This window comes from Tamandua tetradactyla, chromosome 24 (genome assembly GCF_023851605.1).
Source record: "Tamandua tetradactyla isolate mTamTet1 chromosome 24, mTamTet1.pri, whole genome shotgun sequence".
Classification (NCBI taxonomy): domain Eukaryota; kingdom Metazoa; phylum Chordata; class Mammalia; order Pilosa; family Myrmecophagidae; genus Tamandua; species Tamandua tetradactyla.
This window is the reverse complement of record NC_135350.1, coordinates 49,238,843-49,261,196: the sequence shown is the minus strand read 5'-3', so window position 1 is coordinate 49,261,196 and position 22,354 is coordinate 49,238,843. Positions and strand designations below refer to the sequence as shown.

Sequence of the window (22,354 nt, the reverse complement as noted above, 5' to 3'; positions counted from 1 at the left end):
AATTTTCCTTACACTTTTCAGTCCTAGAACCCTCCTGTCTTACAGCAGTTCAATTTAACACCCTTTTTTCTCTCTCTCTCTCTGTTGCTTTTATCCTTCTAGTTTCTTCCCCAGTTGGGTTTCCTTCCCAGAGGGGTCAGATGGGGGAAAATCCATTTTGCATTTAGGTGGCCCAGCCAGCAGTAACAGGATCAAGTGAGTGCATCACTTGGCAGCTGCTTTTCTACCTTGGCCTCTCTCTATCCCCACCCCAGGACTCTTTTGCACACAGCATTCTTTATCAGGTTGTGGTCTGCCCTGGGTCTCTACGCACTTTGGATATGTGTGGGTTTTTAACTCACTGCTGTCAGTGGCTTTATAGTCTGTGTCCCCAGCGGAAGGTGGGAGGGATCCAAGCTGCTGCCTATGAGCACCTCCCAAGCTGCACAGGACTCAGTGAGAGGGAGGGAAGAGGACTGGCAGGTCCAGGATGGAAGTTTCCTACCTGATATTTTTCTTTTTCTTTGATTCAGCATTTATAGAGTCCTTCTCCAGTCTCTAGCATCCTCCATAGTCCTAAGAAACTGGGATTATCCTTTATTCACTGAATGTCTGGTTGTTGTTCTTTTTCAGGAGATGTCTTAGATAGCCTTTGACGGCATTGCCCTCCCTCTTTTAATTTTTACAAATTTAAATATTGAGATGTGAGAATGTCCAATTTTATTGGACATATTCTATTATGTCCAATAATAGAATAAAATATTCTATTAATCCAATAAAATATTCTATTAATCTTGTATCTTTGCCAATTTGCCAAAATGGTATCTGAGTGCAGCCTTACTTTTATTTCCTTTATCATGCATGAGTGAGTGAGAACATCTCTTTATGTACTTAAGGATCATCTCTATTTTCTGTTCAGTGAATCATTTGTTCATTATTTGGTCCATTTTTCTATTGAGATTTCTGAAATGTTCTTAATCATTAGCAGGACTTCTTTAGATATATGGTTATATGTAATTGATGTGAGCTACAAATGTTCCCCATCTCCTCCAGCCATCATTTGTCAATTTCTTTGATGTTGCTTATTTGGTTCTTTCCATGGACATATTTCCTATATTTATATAGCTGAATACAAAAATTGCATATTTATTGGCCTCTTTTGTTGGATAGTTTAAAAGACCTTCTGCATTTAAGGAGAAGAAATGATTCTCATGTTTGCTCCTGAATTTTTTATGTTTTTATTTTTTATTTTTAAATTTTGATCTGATTGGAACTTATTTTCCTGCAATATGTGAAGAATGGATCCATTTTCCCCCAAATGTTTCTCCCAAACCATTTAATCAACAATCAATCATTTTTTTCTGTACTGAGATGCTATCTTTATCCTATGATAAATTTCTAAATGTAGTTGGATGTATTTTTGGACTTTATATTCTGTTCCAATAATACTGTTTATTCATAAACACTGCTTTATTAACATTCAACAGAGAAGTATTGTTTTAAGGACAGAGGCTTTATAATACAGTAATTCTTGCTTGTCCAGTTTGAAAATAAATTCTGTGAATATTTTAATTCAGATAATGCTAAATTTATAGATTAAATTATGGAGGCCTGACACTTTATGATCCAGTAATGATAACAACAACAGCGGTAATCACAAATCAATACAAATATAGTGTTTGCTACATTTCAGGCAGTGTTCTAAGTGTTTTTCTCCTCATAATAACCCCATTGGTCAGTACTTTTATTATTGCCACAATACTGATAAGGAAAGTAAAAGGCAAAGAGTTTTAATAACTTCCTCAAATTCACATAGAAACTAAGTGATAGAGCCAGGAATTGAAATCAGTAATCCTATCCTTCATTGCCACACCTCTCCTTCTTTCCACTTAAAGTTTCCCTATGTATCTCTAAGCTGGCAGTTTACCCTTTTAACAAATTATTCCAAAATTTAATGACTTAAAATAATTTTTTAAAGTTCATGGAATATACAGGTCAAGAATTCAAGCAGAGCAAACTGGAATTTATCTCTGCTCCACAATGTCTGAGGCTTTAGTTGAGACTCTTGATGGGTGATGGTGACATTATGACTATGAGCTGGAATCATCTGGAGGCATCTTCATTCATATATCTGACAGTTGCTGCTGGCTATTGGCTGGTACTTCAGCAAGGGCTGTTGATCAGATAACCCATGTGTATTAGTCTGTTAAGCTGCTGGAATGCAATGTAGCAGAAATGTGATGGCTTTTAAAAAGGGAATTAATAAGTTGCAAGTTTACAGGTCTAAGCATTTAAAAATGCCTAAACTAAAGCATCCAGGGAAAGATATCTTAATTCAAGGAAGGCTGATGAGTCTGAAACACCTCTGTTAGCTGGAAATCACGTGACTGGCATCTGCTGGTCCCTTGCTTCTGGGCTCTGTGGCTTTCAGCCTCCGTTCTTGTGGGGGTTCCTCACTTTGCTTCTCTGGGGCTGACTTTCATCTTGGTTTCCTTTGACTTTCTCCAAGTTTATTGCAGTATCTGCTGGGCTCCAAGCATCTCCAAACATCTGTATCTCTGTTCTCCAAGTGCTGGCATCCATATCAGCTCTGCTCTGAAGTTTCTGTCAACTCTGAGGCTTCTGTCGTTTCTGTCTCTTTCCAAAGTGTTTCCTCTTTAAAGGAGTCCAGTAAACTAATCCAGATCCACCTAAAATGGGTGGAGTCACATCTCCATCTAATCAAAAGTCACACCCACAATTGGGTGTGTCACATCTCCCTAGAGATAATATAATTATAAGTTTCCCACCTACAATACTGAATCAGGATTAAAAGAAACAGCTGCTCCCACAAGATTGGATCAGGACTAAAACATGGATTTTCTGAGGTACATAATAGATTCAAACTGGCACACCCTGTCTCTCAAGACTCCTGAAAAGTCTCAGCTTATTAGAAGATCAAATTCAGCTTGAAACTCAGATTTATCACCAAAATCAAGTTGATATGTGGATGAGGTTCTTCAAGTGTGGATAACTGGTTACAACTCCTTTACGACAGTTCCTCTTGATCTAAAGTCATGTTAAGTAGACTTTACTGCAGGTTATCTGCCTTCTGCATACCCAACATACAGTGGTGGCATAAATATATTATGGCAAAAGACTCCTATTTAAAAAGTAGGAGTTAATGGGGAGGAGTAGGTAGGGAACCCAATGTATATAATGGTCACTGGTTCACAGCAATTGTAAAACTTGAACACATTACCAATTTCCTGGTTAGGGTTTGGTTTGATATCTTGGATTTTTTTATCTGAGGTTCTTGGCTCCATCCTCTGAGTTATCGGTTTTGTTTTTTTTTTATTTTTTATTTTTATGAAATGGCCTGGGTTTGCAGCATGTATGACTTTCTTAGCCTTCTTTCTACAGAAAAAATGTTTGGCATCTAAAGAAGTATCTGAAGGCTTCTTTGGATATTGCACTGCCTCTGTTGCTTTTCATTCAAACTGTCCCTAATTTCTATAATTTACTATGAAGTCTGGCTATTTTTATGCCTGTATAGGTATTGTGAAGCTTTATGAATTTTATTGTTTCATTTTAATTTTCTTTTCCTAAGAACCAGCTTTTGTATACATTATCAGTTTTTTGTATGTTTAAATGCTTAATATAAGCATTTATCTCCATTAATTCCTTTTGCTTTCTTGAAGTTTATTTTGTTGTTCTCTTTTTAATGTATTTTAGGCCATGCCTTTTCCTAAAATCAATGGTTTAACTGTATTCTGTATGTTGTGTTTTCCTATATATTCTGCAATTCTGGCTTTGTATTCTTCTTTGACCTATGATTTGTATAAATTTATTTTCTTTTTAAAATTTCCAGAGGTAGATTTTTTTTCTTATTTTGTAATTGTCAATTCCCCCAAATTCCACCAGAAAACCTGATGATCAAGCCCAGTTAAGTTTAGATGACCTACTGCAATAAAGGAGAACATCACCTTAACAGAATTTTTATAGTGTCTTAGCAGGGGGAGGTCAGAGGAGGATATGTGTAGGAGTTTAGAGGTTGGGTTCAAGTGGTGTAAGGCAGGTCTTTCAAGGTGTGATAATGATTGGGATTGTGTCAAGTTCATAACGTAATTGTTTAAGACCAGTGAACACAATTAGAAAAGAGTCATGAATAGAGCCTTGATAAGCAAATTACTGTTTCATAGGCAAGCTATTTGCCTACATGAGCATTCTATTGCATTGATACAAAAACCATTTGCCCAGATAAGCTAACTATTTGCCTCAACAAATTGGTTTGTTGGAATTTCCTGGAGTAAATATTGAAGTTATTTTTTAATTTACAGCCTTATCTTCCTCCTCAAGAATTTCCTGTAACAAATAGTAAAGACCTGTGAACCCAAGTGGCCTCCATTCTCATACCTCATAGTTAAGGTATGTGGAAATATGTGGCTTACATTTCATTATTAACATTTAATTTGTATCACATTGTTTTCAGAGGCTATCATCTGCTATTTTGAAATTGTTGACATCTATTCTTTTTACATGACATTCCTTAGTGATGTCATCTATTGTTTGATTTCAATTTTTATTTATGTTTAGATGGCTCTATAATTTCTATCTCCAAAGTTTATCCTTTGATTTCATTTATTTATTCATTCTTTGACAATCATTTATTAAGTACTTACTAGGCTAATTTTATAACCAACTAAACAACATCTTGCATTTCCAGTTGCATATTTCTTTTCTAACTCAATATTTCTAAATGAATTTAGAAATTCTTTATTCTAAATTCTAATTTAATTAGAAATTTAATTAGAAATTCTAAATTCCCTTCCTAAATTAGTTTTTTTAAAACCAATGGCATGACACTCAGATTTAAAATTTAGATTATTTTTATTTGTCTTTATTTCTCTTTTACCATTGAATCTATTAATTATTCTTTCCAAAGTTCTCATGTCATTTTACCCTTACTAATTCTAATGCCACGGTCCTTGATCAGCATTTACTACCTTGTATATGGACTTCAGTAATAGCATTCTAATTGATCTGCTTGACTCTATGGGCTCTTCAGTTTCCCTAATCCCTGAAATCCTTGTTGAATAGTGTTCTCATTACCTATGAGAAAATGGCTCAAGATAGTGTGGATTGGCTTTGTTTCTAATATCAATCTTCTACATAAGTGTATTCACTGACTCCTGAACAAACTTAGGGTTTGCAATCTTCTTTGCCTAGCCTTTAGGTGGATGCAGTAAATGCCTGCTATTAAGGGTTCCTTGAAAACAGTCTTCAATAACACCTTTGAATTATATTTATAATTGATTTCAAGTATACATTAAATGTATTCCTTTGTATGATTTGCTTTCACTAAAGTTCACATTATTTATAGTTATTTTAGTTTTTTGTGTTTGAATTTTAGTTTGTTAGTAGTGCAAATATTTGCTATTTCATTGAATTGTCAGATAAACTAGCATAATATCTTAAACATAGTATTGGCTCTAACAGATATTCATTGATTGAATAGTGTGGGTCTACTGTGGTGAATTAGGATGATGTGTGCATGCATTATGGGTCTGCTTCCGAGGCAATTAAGGGTATTCTGCCAAATACTACTTGTTATTCTTCCATAATGCCTCAAATCTCAGCCAATAGAGTATGTCTTTGGGTTATGGCGCTTGTGTCAGTATATGAATTTGGAAACAGAGTCAGGAAGTGTCTTCCAACCTGAAGCAACACAGATCAGCACATAATAGATGAAAAGTAGACTTCAGAGGGGCTCACCGTAAGAGTTAGTTAATAAATGAGTTGCTGTGATCAGAACATTTCTCTACTACTAGTACAGGGTATGGTGTCAAGAAGACATGACTGAACAGGAATTATGTTAAATTAAAGCTCATACTATTGAACCCAATTCACTGAAGGATGTGTTAACATAAAAGTTGTGTCTATATAGAGAAAAGAACACCAAAAGGCAAATGTTTATTCTTCTACAGGAAAATTTGCTTTGATTTTAAAATGTTTATCTTACTTAGCTGAATAATGTCTCTTGTAAAGAAAGACAAGTATATCCCTATAATAATGTGATAAAAATTCAAGAACCTCCAACTTCCTTTGAATTAGGATTGTACTGTCTAAGCCAGTGCTTCTTAAATTTATGGGCAGCCAAATCGCCTAAGAGAAAATCATCAAGATACAAATTCTAATACAATAGGACTGGGGTGGAGCCGATATTCTGTATTTCTATCAAATTCTCATATGATACCAGATTCTGGGAGTTCCCTGACTGTGCTTTGACAAAGTAGCAAAGATTTAAGAAATGCTTTGATCTATTCAAGAAATGCTTTGATCTATTTCGTTTCTTAAATGGGATTATGCAATAGAGGCATGTGCTCTCAGTAAATAATTGATAGGGTTTCTACAAGCTTTGTATCCCATTCTAAGTTAATAAATTGTCCTTTTGATTTGTAAATAAGCCTCTCATGAAAAATCGCACGAAACACTTTCCTGGCAGCTTAATTGTCTCTGAGTAAATTTGTATTTCTGTCCTTGCAACACAATGTAAAATTGTTTCTGACTGGGCAAAGCTGTGGACCAAATACTGGATGGCATGGACTAAGATATATTTTCTACCTTCCATTTAAGTAAACAGTCTGTCTTCTCATTGATATCTTTTGTAAATGTAGAAATGTTTTTCCTGAAAGTCATGTGTTCAAAATAAAATAAAGAAATATGTTATTTGGGAGGTACAAACATGAAGCTACTCTAAGTAGCACCATTAAATGAATTTTTATTATATTACTAATCAGAGATTAATATCATGAAAGAATGGATTATTTGCAACTAAATTGTGACAGAAAAGTAGTAAAAATCAGTAATAAAAGCCAATACTATCATGAGGTTGCCTGGTTCTAATCCTGGCTTTATTATTTGGGTGACTTTAGGCAAATCACATGACTTCACATGATTTTTCCCATCTGTAAAATGTTATGAGAATTAAATGAGGTAAGTCGTGTAAGGCATTCAGTGTAGTATCTGGCACACTGTAAATCTTCATTCAGATTGAAGTCATTACTGCAGTACCTCAAGAAAAGGGAGACATCCAGAGAGTCCGGAGATGGTGTTCCAGTATTCAGAACCAGCTAGGGGGAGAGCACCTGGGGTGATTCAGGTGTACAAATATGAAGGTTGAAAAAATATTCTGACTCCCTTCCCCTCCCAGCCCCATAATAGGTTATATGTGCCATGATACCTGCCTTTAGCCTCTGTTAATATTCCTCATGTTTTAAATCAATTGACCACCTCTCTTTTTAACTAAATTTTAAATTCTGGAAGGCAGAGATCATGTCTAACATACCGGTGTCTCTATTCCTAGCACCGAGTACTGCTACTCAATAAATATTCATGGAATTGATATGTGTGTGAATGAATGAAATTTTGCACAGATTACCTACTTCGTGTTTGTAATTAAACTTATTTTGAGGTACTTGTAGATTCACACACAGTTGTAAGAAGTAATACATAGATGTCTGTTGTACCTTTTAACCAGTTTCCTCAATGGCAATATTTTGCAAGACTATAGTATAATATCACAAGCAGAATATTGGCATTGCTACATTCAAATACAGAAATGCTTTATCAACATAAAGATCCTCCAGTTGCCATTTTATACCTGTATCTATTGTGCTTTCCTCCCCCACCTTCATCCTTAACCTTTAAGAAATACTAATCTGCTCTCCTTGTCTGTAATGTTGCCATTCTACACATAGAATTATAGAGCATGTAACCTTTTTGGATTTTTTCACTGAGGGTAATTATCTAGAGAGTCAACCAAGCTGTTGTATACATTAGTAACTCATTCCTTTCTATTGCTCAGTAGTATTCCATTATATGGATGCACCTGAGTTTGTTTATCCATTCATCTCTTGAAGGACATATGGGTTGATTTGAGTTCTGGGTTATTACAAATAAAGCTGCTATGGACATACATAGAGATTATTTATATGGACACAAATATACATTTCTCTGAGATAAATGCGTGTGAGTGCATTGCTGATACTTCAAACTGTTTTTCAGAGTGACTGTATCATTTTCTATTCCCATCAGAATGCGTGAGTGATTAAGCATCTCCATATCCATACCAGCATTTGATACTGTCACTAATTTGTTTTAAGATCTTATTTTTTTGAACAGTTTTAGAGTTATAGAAAAATTGAGAAGATAGTTCAGAGTTCCCATATATCCCACTCTCCATTTACTCTGTAATTAACATATTACACCAATATGGTACACTTGTTGCAATTTACAAAGCAATATTGATATATTATTAATCAAGGTCCATTGTTTATTCAGATTTCCCATTTTACCTGTTGTCCTTTTCCTGTTCCAGGATCCCAACCAAGATATCACATTTATTTGTCATGTCTCCTTAGGCCCCTGTTGGTTATAACAATTTCTCAGACTTTCCTTGTTTTTGATGACCTTGACAGTTTTAAGAGTACTGGTCATGCATTTTCTAGAATGTTCCTCTGTTGGGATTTATCTGATGTGTTTTTCATGATTAAACTGGGATTATGGGTTTGGGGAAGGAAAATGACAGAGGTAAAAAGCACCATTTTCTTCATAAATAGCAAGGGTTTAAATTATCAATATGATTTATCACTGTTGATGTTGACCTTGGTCACCAGGCTGAAGTATTGTAGTGTCTGTCAGGTTTCTTCACTGTAAAGTAATTCTTTGTTTCCCCTTTTCATACTGTAGTCTTTAGAAGGAAGTTGCTATGCAAAATCTACGCTTAATGAGTGGAGGGTTCTGCAACCTTCTTTGGGCACAGAATATTGACATAAATTATTTGGAATAATTCCACATGGAAGATTTTTCTCTTCTCTCCCATATATTAATTTAATTTAATTAATCAAATTAATTTAATCCATCATTTATTTTATATTGTTAAGGACTCTGGACATTTATTTAAAATTTTTGGCTATAATCCAAAACTACTTTATTTTGTTGCTCAAATTGTTGTAGCCTTGGTCAGTGGGAGCTCCTTCTGTTGGCTCCTGCCTTCCTTTTGAAATACCCAACTAATGTGGTTTTTCTGTTTTTATTTTTTAGCACTTATTTTTCTGGTGCTACAAGTCCTCCAGATTCATCTTGCATCTTCCCTGCCCCATTCCTAGAATCAGAACAGTCCTGATTCTTCTTACTGATGAATGGTATTTAAAACCAGGATCTGGGCACTAGGTTTACTTATTGCTGAGATGTAGTTTCTATTATGCATTTAAAATTTATCCACATGTTTTTGTGACTTGATATTTCTTTTTTTATATTTCATATTTTACCATTCATTCATTCAACAGTTATTTATTGATATGTACCAGACACTGTTCAGGGAACCTGGCATATAGCACCAAACAAATAAAATTCCCTGACCTCAAGGATTCTACATCCTAATAGGGAGAAGTAATCCTTTAAAATATAGATGCAAAAAAAATAAAAATAGAAACAAAATAAACAAACAGTATGTCAGAGAACCAAGGAAAAAAGCAAGGCAGTGTCAAATGGACAGGTGGGGGCTGCTATTTTACATGGGATGGTCTAGTGACAATAAGGGCCCTCCTTTCTGAAGATCGCATGAGTGCAGTGGGCTGTGAAGCCAGGCACCAAGGTCAAATAGGACACAACTAACACTTTCTGGAAGATATGTCTTCAGTTTTGGTAAAAAAAAAAAAAACAAGGAATTTGTTTCTTAATCCTTTAAATTAGAAACACTGGTTGCTATGAGGAATGAGATCTGAGTGGCTGGGAGGGTTATGCTGAAAAGTCTTTTGTCATCTTGAAGTCTGCACTATGTGACTAAATTTCCTATTTAAAACTTTTATTTAATTCATTGAAATAGAGAAGAATTTAAATAGTCTTTGGTAAAGGATTAATCATTTTCATGCAACTATTTCCCTCAAAGAGGTCTGTTTTCATATCCCACCAGGTTCTGCTCATAACTTGTAGATGTAGAACTTTTCAGTGTTCTGAAGAGGACGAGGTCTTAACCTTGAGGTCAACCATTCGACAACTTTCCCTGAACATCTGCCATGTGCTGGTGAAAGAGTGTGCATGGAGACCAGGCTACCAGCACACAGGGATCTGGGTGCTATGTCTATGGCAGGGTAGAGGACTTGAGATTTGAAAATCAGCATTTTTGCTGGGAATTGACACACCCCTCTGGGTCCATCTCATCCTTAAGTAGATCTCCTCCTTGGTTCCAGCTATTTGGACTTGGACCCTATTCCTGATCTTTATCTCCATGCTGCATCCTATTTGGAAAGCCATGGACAGATGGCCACACTAAGGAAACCTACAGCTAAAGACTGGTCTACAAGTTGAGTTTAGCTGGCAGCCTAGTTTGAGCTGTGCTCCCCTGGTTTTTCTTTCTCGGTGAAACTGAGGCCAGAGGACCCCACTGGCTGGCTCCTGGTGGTAGAAGAGGTGGAGAGGGAGAGCAGGTTCACTGTGTGGCAGAAGTCTGAATAAATAGGTACTTAAGAGAACTTTGGAAGCCAGGGTATCATGAACTAACACTCAATGTGACAAGCATGGGGCCACAGCCAGGCCTAGAGAGGAGGGGGGCTGTTCAGAGATGGGGTCAGGTAGGGTTGGGAAATGAATAGCTGTTGTCCTTTAAATAGTCCATGTATTATGAGGTCACTGACCCCAGTCTCCACAAACTCATTCTTCCAGTCAGACTCCTCTATATCCCAGCAACCTGAGAACTCTGTTAGAGAGCCTCAGCAGATGCAGGCAGCTTCATTTCCCGCTCTCAATCTCCCAGGGTCTAGAACTGAGCTTCCCCTCAACAGGTACTTAGAAATTGCATAATGGATGAATTTTAGAATTTAACCAGTGGCAATGAGGATCAAAAGTAGTACTATCTCAAAGTTGATATTTTGACTAGTGCATTTCCTAATATAACTTATATGGACAGTTTAATTGAACATTAAACTGAATGAACTGAATTGAAATCAGCCTGGGATACTGGCTGATTCTATAGATTTCAACAATGGGCATCCAGACAACACCCCTCACATGCCTCTTAAAATGGTATAAAACTTTAGCCTGTTTTTTTATTTGAACAACCATATCCTTTTAGACAGACCACAGCAGTTGTTCATTAACCACTTTGCACTTTAACTTCTCTCATTTAATGAGCTAAGAAGAAAACCTTGTTGGCTTTTTGGAGAGAAGGGTACAGATTTTGGTGCTGAGAGATATAAGTTATGAAAATAGGGACTGGGCTTGAATTTACTTTGGATGTCCTGGGTCCTGGATGCTTAACACTAAGGATTTTCTAAGGTAGTAGAAAATACTAGTTTTTTTGTTTAATTTTTATTGCTAAAACAAAGCAACATACTAACATGAACATTCCTAACATATGAACATTCCATACTGGGTGTGCAATCAATGGCTCACAATATCATCGCATAGTTGTATATTCATCATCATGATCATTTCTTAGAACATTTACATCACTCCAGAAAAAGAAAGAAAAAGAAAAAAGAAGAAACTCATACATACCATACCCCTTACCCCTCCCTCTCACTGACCATTAGTATTTCCCTCTACCCAATTTACTTTAACATTTGTTTCCCCTATTATTTACTTATTTTTAATCCATAGTTTTTACTCATCTGTCCATACTGTAGAAAAAAGGAGCATCAGACACAAGGTTTTCACAATCACACAGGCACACTGTGAAAGCTACATTATTATACAATCATCTTAAAGAAACATAGCTACTGGAACACAGCTCTACAATTTCAGGCATTTGTCTCTAGCCTCTCTAATACACCTTAAACTAAAAAAGGGGATATCTATATAAAGTGTAAGAATAACATTCAGAATAACCTCTCAACTCTGTTTGGAATCTCTCAGTCACTGACCCTTTATTTTGTCTCATTTCACTCTTCCCCCTTTTGGTCAAGAAGGTTTTCTCAATCCCTTGATGCTGAGTCCCAGCTCATTCTAGAATTTCTGTCCCATGTTTGCAGGAAGGTTTACACCCATGGGAGGCATGTCTCACTTAGAGAGGGGGAGGGTAGTGAGTTTGCTTGTCATGTTGGCTGAGAAAACAAAACAGGTTCTGAACAGCAAAAGAGGTTCTCTGGGGGTAATTCCTAGCCTGATTTTAAGTAGGCTTAGCCTATCCTTTGTGGGGATAAGTTTCATAGAAACAAACACCAAGATTGAGGACTCAGCCTATTGATTTGGTTGTCCTAACTGCTTGCGAGAATATCAGGCATTCTACAAATGGGGAAGTTGAATTTTCCCCTTTTCTCACCATTCTCCCAAGGGGACTTCACAAATACTTTTTTATTCACCATTCAAATCACTTTGGGATTTATCGGGTCATCACACACAAACCTACAAAATCTCATGCCCTATTCAAGGTTCCATGTGTTATGGATTGAACACTTATGATTCAATTCAAACTGAATTGAAATCAAGAGTATCCCAGGAAATCCAGGACACTTGGCAGCCCTGCAGTAATGCATTAAGCCTCAAAACAAACTCAAGAAAAATGATTAGTTCCAGCTTTGTGATTCTGGACACAGCACTTAACATCCTGAGCTTTGGTTACTCATTTCTCTCCAACTCTTACACTGCTCACTGTCACTAGACACTGGCTGCCTTCCAATGCCAAGCTTATTACTGTCACAGTTTGTGAGAAGTTACTTCACCTCTTTGAGACTCAGTTTCCTTACCTTTAAAAAAAGGAGATGATAAAATGGAGGAAACAAAACAGGTAAGTTCTAATGGAGCTTACACAGTCTTGAGCAGTTAAACAAATGGACTTTAGAATCAGGCAGGCAATATCTCAAATCTTAGTCCTGTGTGGCCTAAGGCAGGCTAGTTGATCTCTGATTTCATCTGCAAAATAGGGATAATAATGTTATTTGTATGGATTAAATGAGATAATATATGGAAGGATCTTGCTCATACCTCCTTACAGTAAGTGCAAAATAAACATTGGTTTCCTTCCTTTGTTCCTATTTCATACTCAGCGAATGAGCATAAAATGGAAGCGAAACTTTCGGGACTGTGCTGAAATGTCTGGAGAAAGTTAAACCCTTAAAAGAATGAGATAGGAGTTTTGACATCAGATAGATCCACCTACAGTTCCTCTTCCAAATACAAGGTTGACCTTCTGATCGACACTGCCCCATCTTTAAAGTTGTCAGAAAGGTACTGGAAGTTTGAAGACAAGAGGCTGCAGGGATAAACAAGCAAAACCACAGAAGAATGATTCAAAAATGGGAAAAGATGTGGCCCTAATACATGGTTCTGTGGGGCGCTTTCTCAGACCCTCACTGCACAGCATCCAGAGGCCTGAGGGAGCAGTCTGGGTCCCTGGCCAGCAGGCATGAGAACGCTTCCCTGGACTGAGAAAATTTACTGTGAAGGTGCAGTCAGTTCCCTAATCTCCAGGCCACTCAACGCTGAACATGAGACCTGGCTTAACAGGCAGTCTGGGAGCAAGAAGCCCTACCCTGAGAAGTAGCTCTAAAGTAACCTCAGGAAGAAAGACTGCATCACATGTAAGCATGTGCAGGCTTCCAGAGCTCTGGGAGAATGCCACTTGAGGGGAACAGGGTATGCCCACGTGCAGAGCTCAAGATGCAGTACAGCTAAAGTCTCAACCAGCAAGCCTCCCATATCCCCAACTTTTCCCATGCCAGTCCCAAAACAACTTACTCCAGCTCAGGCTGTCATACTACAGAAGTGAGTACAGGAGTACAGACAGCAGTGAATTTCTTGTATGGAAAATACTCATCATTCATAACACAAGAAAATCTCATATTTTCCATGAGGTGAATGTGTTTCAAACTGGAGGGAGTCATTATTCTGAGATATGTTGTCAACCTACTTCCATAGATATGAGGGAAGAAGCTTTCTGGCTATGCTAGAGAGATGGTTGTGGCGTGTGTGTGTGTGTGTGTGTGTGTGTGTGTGTGTGTGTGTGTGAGCATACACATGCATATGTTCTTCCCTACTAGAAATGGGGTGGGCATGCACCCATGTTTATGAGTTGGGTTATGTCCTGCACTAAACACAGAACTGGCTTTATGCCAGTAGGGGAAGCATATTTTGCAGAAGGTGGTAATCAGAAAACTAGGGTATAACAAATGTAATAAAGCTAAGGTGACTGATTCTCATAAAATCTAGCCCTTGCTTGACACTCACCACTTCCTGAAATCTGAAAGACCATCCCTTTTCTACTTATGGCACCTAGTCTTCAAAAGTAAATGCACCTCAGAAGCATGTAGTGCTAAGGATGAATACTGTAGTCAGAGAATGTGCTCATTCCTAATGGTTGGTCCTTGGGAATAGGGAGGCACTCAAAATAGTCACCAATTCCTGGGAACAACTGCACACAAGAGGGAAAGGGTGCAAGTGTCTTGAGCACTCTAACTTCCCCATGAGGAAGTCAGACTCTCATATCTGCAGTGGACATATGTATCTGAGAATGGCATGGCTGCCCATGTGAGAACTGAGCACATCCTAGCACCGTCAATGAATAATTTCTTCCTTACTCTATGACAAACAGTGTCCCCCAGACAAAAATTCAGGGTCCTGAAACTTGACTCTTCTAATGTTCAAAATGGATTCTGTTTCAGGACTTCCTTGGCTTTGCTTGTTTTAAGGATTCCAGTTCAGCCCCAGCCTCAACCCTCAGACAAACTGGGACAGGTTGAAGACTTTGATGTGGAGATTGCTGATGGTGATGTTCTGAAGAGTCTCAGGCAGCGTGATGTTTTCACAGCAGACACAACCTGGGTAGGAGCTGCTGAGAGTCACCTTTGTATTTCTTCAGCAAGTTTTGAGTTTAAATCTGAGCAAAGATTTCATTCATGTTTCTTTCCAATACCATCCCTTCCATTACCATCTCCTGAAGGGTGTATTTAGCCATATGGAAGATCAAATCCAATACACAAACATTTTTGAAACATTTATCCAAAGTTAAATCTTATCCAGAGATCTAGATAAGGTCTGAGATCTCAAGTTCACTTTCTGAGAAATCCACACAAAATACAAAGTAGAGGGCAGCATAATGTTAGTAAGTTAGTGTGTAGTCAAAGCCACCAATCACCCTCCAAGAACGTGTAGACATTGCCACCCCACTTTAGGACTACATGGAATGTCTCTTGAACAGTCTGCTATTGAATTTCTTCTAGGAAATGCTGGTAGGACCATGAATTCTTGAGATTGTTGAAAACAAAAATTGCCTGAATCATCTTTCCTGGCCATGCTTTTCTCAGCATCCTCATTTGTTTTCATTGCTAAATAATATTCCATTATATGACTGCACCAGTTGTTCATCCATTCACCTATTGAATGCCCTTGTGGATGCTTCCAGTTTTTGGTGATTATACATAAAGCTGCTATGAACATTCACATGCAGGCTTTCATGATAATGTAAGCTTTTTAATCAGTTGGGCAAATATCTAGGAGTGTAATTGCTGGATCATATGATAGGCCTATGTTTAGCTTTTTAAAAAACTGCCAAATTGTCATCCAAAATGTTGTAGCTACTTCATGTTTTTTAAAGGGCAAACCCTCTCTACAATTTCCCCAAATTACCTTTGTGACAGGATAACTCAAGTGTCATTATGGTTGTTGTTAATTGCACAGTCTCTGGTACCTGTGTTCAAGTCTAAAATCTACCACTTACTTAGTGTGCAATTTTAAGAATGTTGGATGATCTTTCTGTACCTCAATTTCTCCTCTGTAAGCTGGAAGTATATTATGAAGATTAAATTAGGTGTTTTGGCATGTAGTAGGAACATAATTGTTGTCTTTTTACTCTTAAAAATCTAGATTTATTTGAAAGAAATTCTCTGCTCTCCCTCACTTCCCTCTTTCCCCAACCACCTAGCGGGGCAATCAGGTCCCTATTCCTAAGTCTAGCTCCTCCTTTTGGTAAAGAGGAAAGGGTGTAGTAGGAAAGGCTTAATAGTTTTATTTATGTTTCAGGGCAATTAAGAGAATTAAAGTGGACTGTCCCAGAGAGGAATCTCCTCAAGAGGAAAATGAGGCGAGAATAGCTTAAATCCAGTAGGGTGTTAGACCCTAAGTAGGCCCACCACAATGTTTCTGTGAAAATTAATGAAAGGTTCATTTCCTTGGCACATTCAGCCTAGGTTCAAGGTACAACCACTTGGCCATGGAGCAGGGCGGGATTTTGGCTCCAAATTCACCCCTTGGGTCAGGTTCTATTGTGCACTGAACAAACCACGCAAGTATACATCATTATTCTACATGAGGAACTGGAGAGAAGACTGGTGGTTCTCTGGAAGGAAGGCATGTGGGCTGAGCTAATTGGAGCACAGCATCTCAGACGTACAACGACATCCATCCCATGTGAATGTTTGTAGGATAATAGGAAAAAATGAATTACCAAGCATTGGGTTTTGGGATGGAATGATGCCACCAGTAAAAGTTATCAATCAGAATAAGGACCATGTTGTCCTAGTCACAAAGCTAAGAAAGTGAGAAACATTGCAAACAGAACCACAAAGGAGACAGACAGTGAACAAGCAGTGTCTGAACAAAGCATTGAATCATCATATGAAGAGAAGATTATAGACTGAGAGACTTCTCTTAGAATAAACCTATGTTTGTGAGACTCGCGTATCTTCCATGAAAGTCAAACGGCACCCTCAAAGAATGACTTTAGAGGATGAAGGTTTATATTTTGTAAGTCAAAGAAATGGGAGTTTCTTTCACTTAAGCATTCTGGAGGAATTTGTGCCCATACATTTTGCTGTAAGTAAAATATGGGCATACATATTTAAGCAGATTATAAGTCTCAAATTGGACAGCAATTGTCTGCACAGACAAGTTGAGTTCTGTTTGAACTGCCTTTTAGCTTTCTCCAAAGTATTGTTATTTCTTAGTTATTGGAATCCTTCCTTAAGCTTCTTGCTCAGTGGGAAGTGTAATGCAAATATTTTCAGATGAGTCACTTCCCTTTATAAATGGTTTCTTAATATTTTGACTTTTTGGTTGGGAGTCTGCCAAACAAGGGGTGTCTCTAAGATTGTTAGGGGATGGAAGGGCTATTACTATAAATTAATCAGACAATCAACTCTAGTGAAAGTGTCAGGAATTCCAGTATTCCCCAAATCTAGTTTTAGTTCTATTGTGCATATCTTTTTTTAGTGGGAGAACTTCTATTTCATTTTAGTCATAGATACTTTATTTTTTATTTTGAGGCATTTGTTCCCCACTGCCCTCTTAGGGACCAACTATCCATTATTAAATTAACAGTTTCTTTCTTTTATTGACATAGGAACTGCAAAATTTTAGCTGGTTATTGGTGCCATATAACTTTTTGCATAAATCTTTAAATATGCTCCTTGCAAAGCATATGGCTCAGCCATCCAGGAGCCTAACATCCCATAGGCCACTTCAGCAGGGGCATACATGCTTGGGAAAGGCTGTGCAATTCTATTTACTGCTTAAATACTATTTAATGAAATATGGGCCAAGTAAATTAATTTTAAAAATCAGTTTGGTTTCTGTGTATTCTCTCATTGCTATGAAATGTCCTCTTACAGGGATGTTTTGACTTCTTGACCAGTAGAGTGAAGAACACACAGATTCTGAATGAAAATGATACTTAAGACAATATACTGTTAATGTTTCTTGTTTTTATATATAAAATATCTAATGTGGAATATGGGATGTGTGGAAATATTCAGATATGCTATAAACTAAATGTAAGGAGGTAATTCATTGAGCAGGGATGGATCCAGGAATAGTACCGTTTTGGGGAAATCACAGAGGAAAACCTTTGCATACAATTTTAAAACTTTATCATACAGCATTAACCAAATTATACTCAAGATTAATTATATTTGTTTGAAAACCCATCTGTTATCACCAGATAACACACCGTATTTTAATGGATAATGGCTTGAAACAGAGACTGAAAAAAAGCTGTTTGAAAATTTCACTTACTATCTTTTATCTGCTCATAATTTGCTTTAATTCACCCACATGAATCAGTTGCCCATATGAAATAGGTCCATTTTCCTCTATAAAAATAATTTATGCAAATAGATAGCTGCAAAACTCCAGAATAAGCAGGAATTAACTAGACTGAGAGGGTAGAAAAGAGTATATATGCAGTTAAAATTCCATTTATGAAAGCCCAGAGGTTAGGAAGGACACATTTATTTAAGAAGAGCAAATTCTATCCTTGTCAAAGACCCAGTCTCAAAACTCTTTTATAAAGGAAATCAGGAGTCAATTTAATGTGATAGTAGAGTCTTAGACTAGAGTAAATAATTTTCAGTTCTAATGCCACCTACAATTCGTTTGGTCAACTTCAGAGAGACTGGGAAGGTGAACCAAGGACCTACAAGTTAGTAGGTTTAAGGCATCAAGCCTCTTGCCAAAATGAGGCATTAAGGTTAATGCAGGTTTGTTTGTATCTTAAGAGTTGTCAAGGCTTGGAGATACTCATAAGATTTTTTCTATGTCTCCCATTAGATTGACTATATTGTGAAGTATTGAGGGTAAGGACTGTGCCCTATTCACTGTGGGGTTCCTAGAATTTGGCATAATGTCTGACACATACTATATATTCATTACAAAATAGCTTCCTACTCATTCTCTATCACATGACTGTATGCTAACTCTTTTTATAGAATCTGTCACTATCATATTTTTCTTTCTTTTATTTATTGTCTCTCTATCTATTTGTCTACCCATTCTTGAATGTAACACAACCTGAGAGCAGGGGTCTCTTTCTACTATTAATCTGCTTATCTCCAGTACTGAGTCAAGAGTCTGACATATATAACATTCATATTCTCAAAACTAATATAGTAAAGGAGTAACGTATTAACTGCAACATCAGAATTTGTAAAGCAAGGAACATAGAGAATAAAGGAAGGAGAAAGAAACAATTTACTTACACATGAGGTAGGCTCAGAGAATCTGTCCATCCAATGTTCTTCTTACTTGTTATGTATGGAATGTTGCCAGAACCAAAATAAAGAGTTTTACTTCAGGAAGTTTGAATTCTGAACTGGTTACAAATGACATAATACTGGAAGAATGAGTCTGGGGAAGGGGTTAAGAAGTGCTGTCTTTGCAGGCCAATCATTCGGTATTTAGTTGTTGACAGCCTTCCCAGCTCACTAATTGGAACTGTAAAATTTCAGGTGAATGACAGTAGCTTAAACACTAATTCTACTTTTTGCAGCTGCAATCATCAGGCGGCTAATGCTATAATTGATGGATGCTGCCAGTCACTGAGATGGATGGAAATTAATACTTAAATTACCATTGTTGGGGGTCATATTCACATTTTCATTTGCATCCAGAAAGCAGTGTACTTACCTTGCCTCTACCAATAAAATGAACATAATTTTTGTGGGGCAAACATGCCATTTATGCCTTGGGTGTTGAATATATAAATATAAACATAATGTGCACATTAACTTTTTAACTTTATTCTGTAATATATTCAAGTTCTATCCCATTCCTAATTAACAATGCTTTAAGAAAAAAAATGCAAACATTGAATCACTAAACAGATAAATCCTCTAAAATAAGATTATTGTTTCACAAAAGACTTTAACTTACCCTTGGACTTTTTAGAACTATTGAACATATTCATTAATAAAATTATTCTAACTTTATGAATTTGCTTATTCTAATTATTTCATATCAGTGAGATCATTTAATATTTGACCTTCTGTGTCTGGCTTATTTCACTGAACATTATGTCTTCAAGGTTCATCTATGTGTTGCCTTTATCATTCATTTTTATGGCTGAATAATATTTCATTGCAGAGAATGTTTCACCTATGGCTTATCTATTCATTGGTTTGGTTGTTTGGTTTGCTTCCATCTTTTGGCAATTGTGAATAATGCTGCTATGACCATCAGTGTGCAAATTTGTTTAAGTCCCTGCTTTCATTTCTTTGGGGTATATTTCTAGTAGTGGGATTGCCAGGTCATATGGTAATTCTATGCTTTGCTTTTGGAGGAGCTGCTAAATTGTCTTCCATCATAGCTGCACCATTTTACATTGCTACCAGCAACAAATAAATGATCCTATTTCTTTGCATCCTCTCAACCTTTTAATGAGGTCCCATTTATCTATTTTTTCTTTTGTTGCTTGTACTTTGGGTGTAATATCTAAAAACCATTATCTAACAAAAGGTCCTGAAGATGCTTGCTTACATTTTCATCTAGGGGTTTTATAGTTCTTGTTCTTTTATTTAGTTTTTTGATCTATTTGAGTTAACTTTTGTATATGCTGTGAAGTACGTGTCTGTCTTCATTATTTTGAAAATGGAAGTCCATTTTTTCCCCAGCATCATTGGTTGAAGAGAGTATTCTTTCCCATTTGGCAGGTGAACTCGCTGCCCTCCCCACTACATGGGACACATACTCCCAGGCGTGTAGATCTCCCTGGCAACTGGGACCAGACTACCAGGGATGAGCTGGGACCTGGCATCATGGGAATGAGAAAGCTTCCTTGACCAAAAGGGAGAAGAGAGAAATGAGACAAAATAAAATTTCAGTGGCTAAGAAATTTCTAATAGAATTGGGAAGTTATCCTGGAGGCTTTTCTTACACATTATATAGATATCCCTTTTTTTTTAATGGTGTGTTGGAGTGGCTAAAGGGAAGTACCTGAAACTGTTGAATTGTGTTCCAGTGGCCTTGATTCTTGATGATGACTTTATAACTATATAGCTTTTAAATTATGACTGTAAAATGTGATTGTGAAAACCTTGTATATGATGCTCCAGGGAATGGACAGATGAATAAGGAAAATAATAACAAAAATAAATAAATAATAGGGAGAGATAATGGATAAAAATTGGGTAGATTGAAATACTGTGGGTCAATGAGAGGGAGGCTAAGGGGTATGGAATATATGAGTTTTATTTTCTTTCTTATTTCTTTTTCTTGGGTAATTCAAATGTTCTAAAAATGATCATGGTAAAGAAGACACAATTATGTAATGATATTGTGAGCCATTGAGTGTATAATATACTATGGTGTTTTTATTGCTGTGTCTTTGCAATAAGTTTTAAGATTTGGAAGTGAGAGATCCCCCACTTCATTTTTCCTTTTCAAGATGGCTTTGTCTATTTGGTGTCCCTTACCCTTCCATAGAAATATGACGAGTAGCTTTTCAATTTCTACAAAGAAGGTTGTTGGAATTTTTATTAGGATTGTACTGAATCTGTAAATTGCTTTGGGTAGAACTGACATCTTAACATTATTTGTTCTTCCAATCCATGAACATGGAATGTGTTTCCATTTATTTAGGTCTTCTTTGACTTCTTTTAGCAATGTTTTCTAGTTTTCTGAGTACAAGTCCTTTACATCCTTGATTAAATTTATTCCTACATATTTGATTATTTTAATTGCTATTGTAAGTGGAATTTTTTTCTGGATTTTCTCCTCACATTACTCCCTATTAGTGTATAGGAACACTACTGATTTTGGGGTGTTGATCTTATATCCTACCACTTTGCTGAACTCATTTGTTAGCTCTAGTGGCTTTGTTGTAGATTTTTCAGGACTTTTCTAAATATAGGACCATGTTCTCTGCAAATAAGGAAAATTTTACTTCTTCTTTTCCACGTTGAATACAGTTTTTATTTCTTTTACTTGCCTAATTGCTCTGGCTAAAAGTTCCACTACAATGTTGAATAACAGTGGTGACAGTGGGCATCCTTGTCTTATTCCTGATCTTAGCGGGAAAGCTTTCAGTTTTCACAATTGAGTAGGATTTTAGCTGTAGGTTTTCCACATAGGCCCTTTATCATGTTGAGAAAGTTTACTTCCATCCCTAGTTCTCTAAGATTTTTTTATCAAGCTGTGGTGCTGGATTTTGTCAAATGCTTTTTTTGCATCGGTTGACATGATCAGTTGCTTTTTCTTTAATCCTTTGTTCTGTTACTGTGCTATGTTACTTTAATTGATTTTCTCATGTTAAACCAACCTTGCTAACCTGGGATAAATACCTCTTGATTATGGTGTATAATTCTTTTAATGTGCTGTTCGATTCAGTTTGCTAGTATTTTTAAAGGATTTTTAAATTTATACTCATAAGAGATATTAGTCTGTAAATTTCTTTTCTGGTGGTATCATTATCTGGCTGTGTATGAGGGTTATGTTGGCCTCATTGAATGAATTAGGGAGTGTTCCCTCCTCTTCAATTTTTTGGAAGAGTTTGAGTAGGATCGGTGCTAATTCTTCTTGGAATATTTTACTGAAATTCACCTGTGATGACATCTGGTCCTGGGCTTTTCTTTTTGGGAAGTTTTTGATTATTGAGTCAATCTGTTTACTAGTTATTAGTTTGTTGAGATCT

General features: G+C 36.7%; 1 long non-coding RNA gene and 1 pseudogene across 6 annotated transcripts in view; one reads left to right on the top strand and one right to left on the bottom strand.

Annotated features, from left to right (window-relative positions):
* The window catches only part of LOC143668331 (uncharacterized), a 186,463-nt gene that overhangs the window by 152,475 nt on the left and 11,634 nt on the right, over positions 1 to 22,354 (top strand). For 4 of the 6 annotated variants that reach the window (XR_013168389.1, XR_013168388.1, XR_013168390.1 and 1 more), the window contains one exon: positions 4,299 to 4,386. This is a non-coding gene — a long non-coding RNA (uncharacterized LOC143668331). Of the gene's footprint in view, positions 1 to 4,298; positions 4,387 to 10,669; positions 10,803 to 13,004; positions 13,723 to 22,354 lie in introns of those variants that run through there. The other 2 variants (XR_013168392.1, XR_013168391.1) reach the window with 2 other exon arrangements.
* On the bottom strand, positions 14,674 to 15,236 carry LOC143668330 (AP-3 complex subunit sigma-2 pseudogene; annotated as a pseudogene).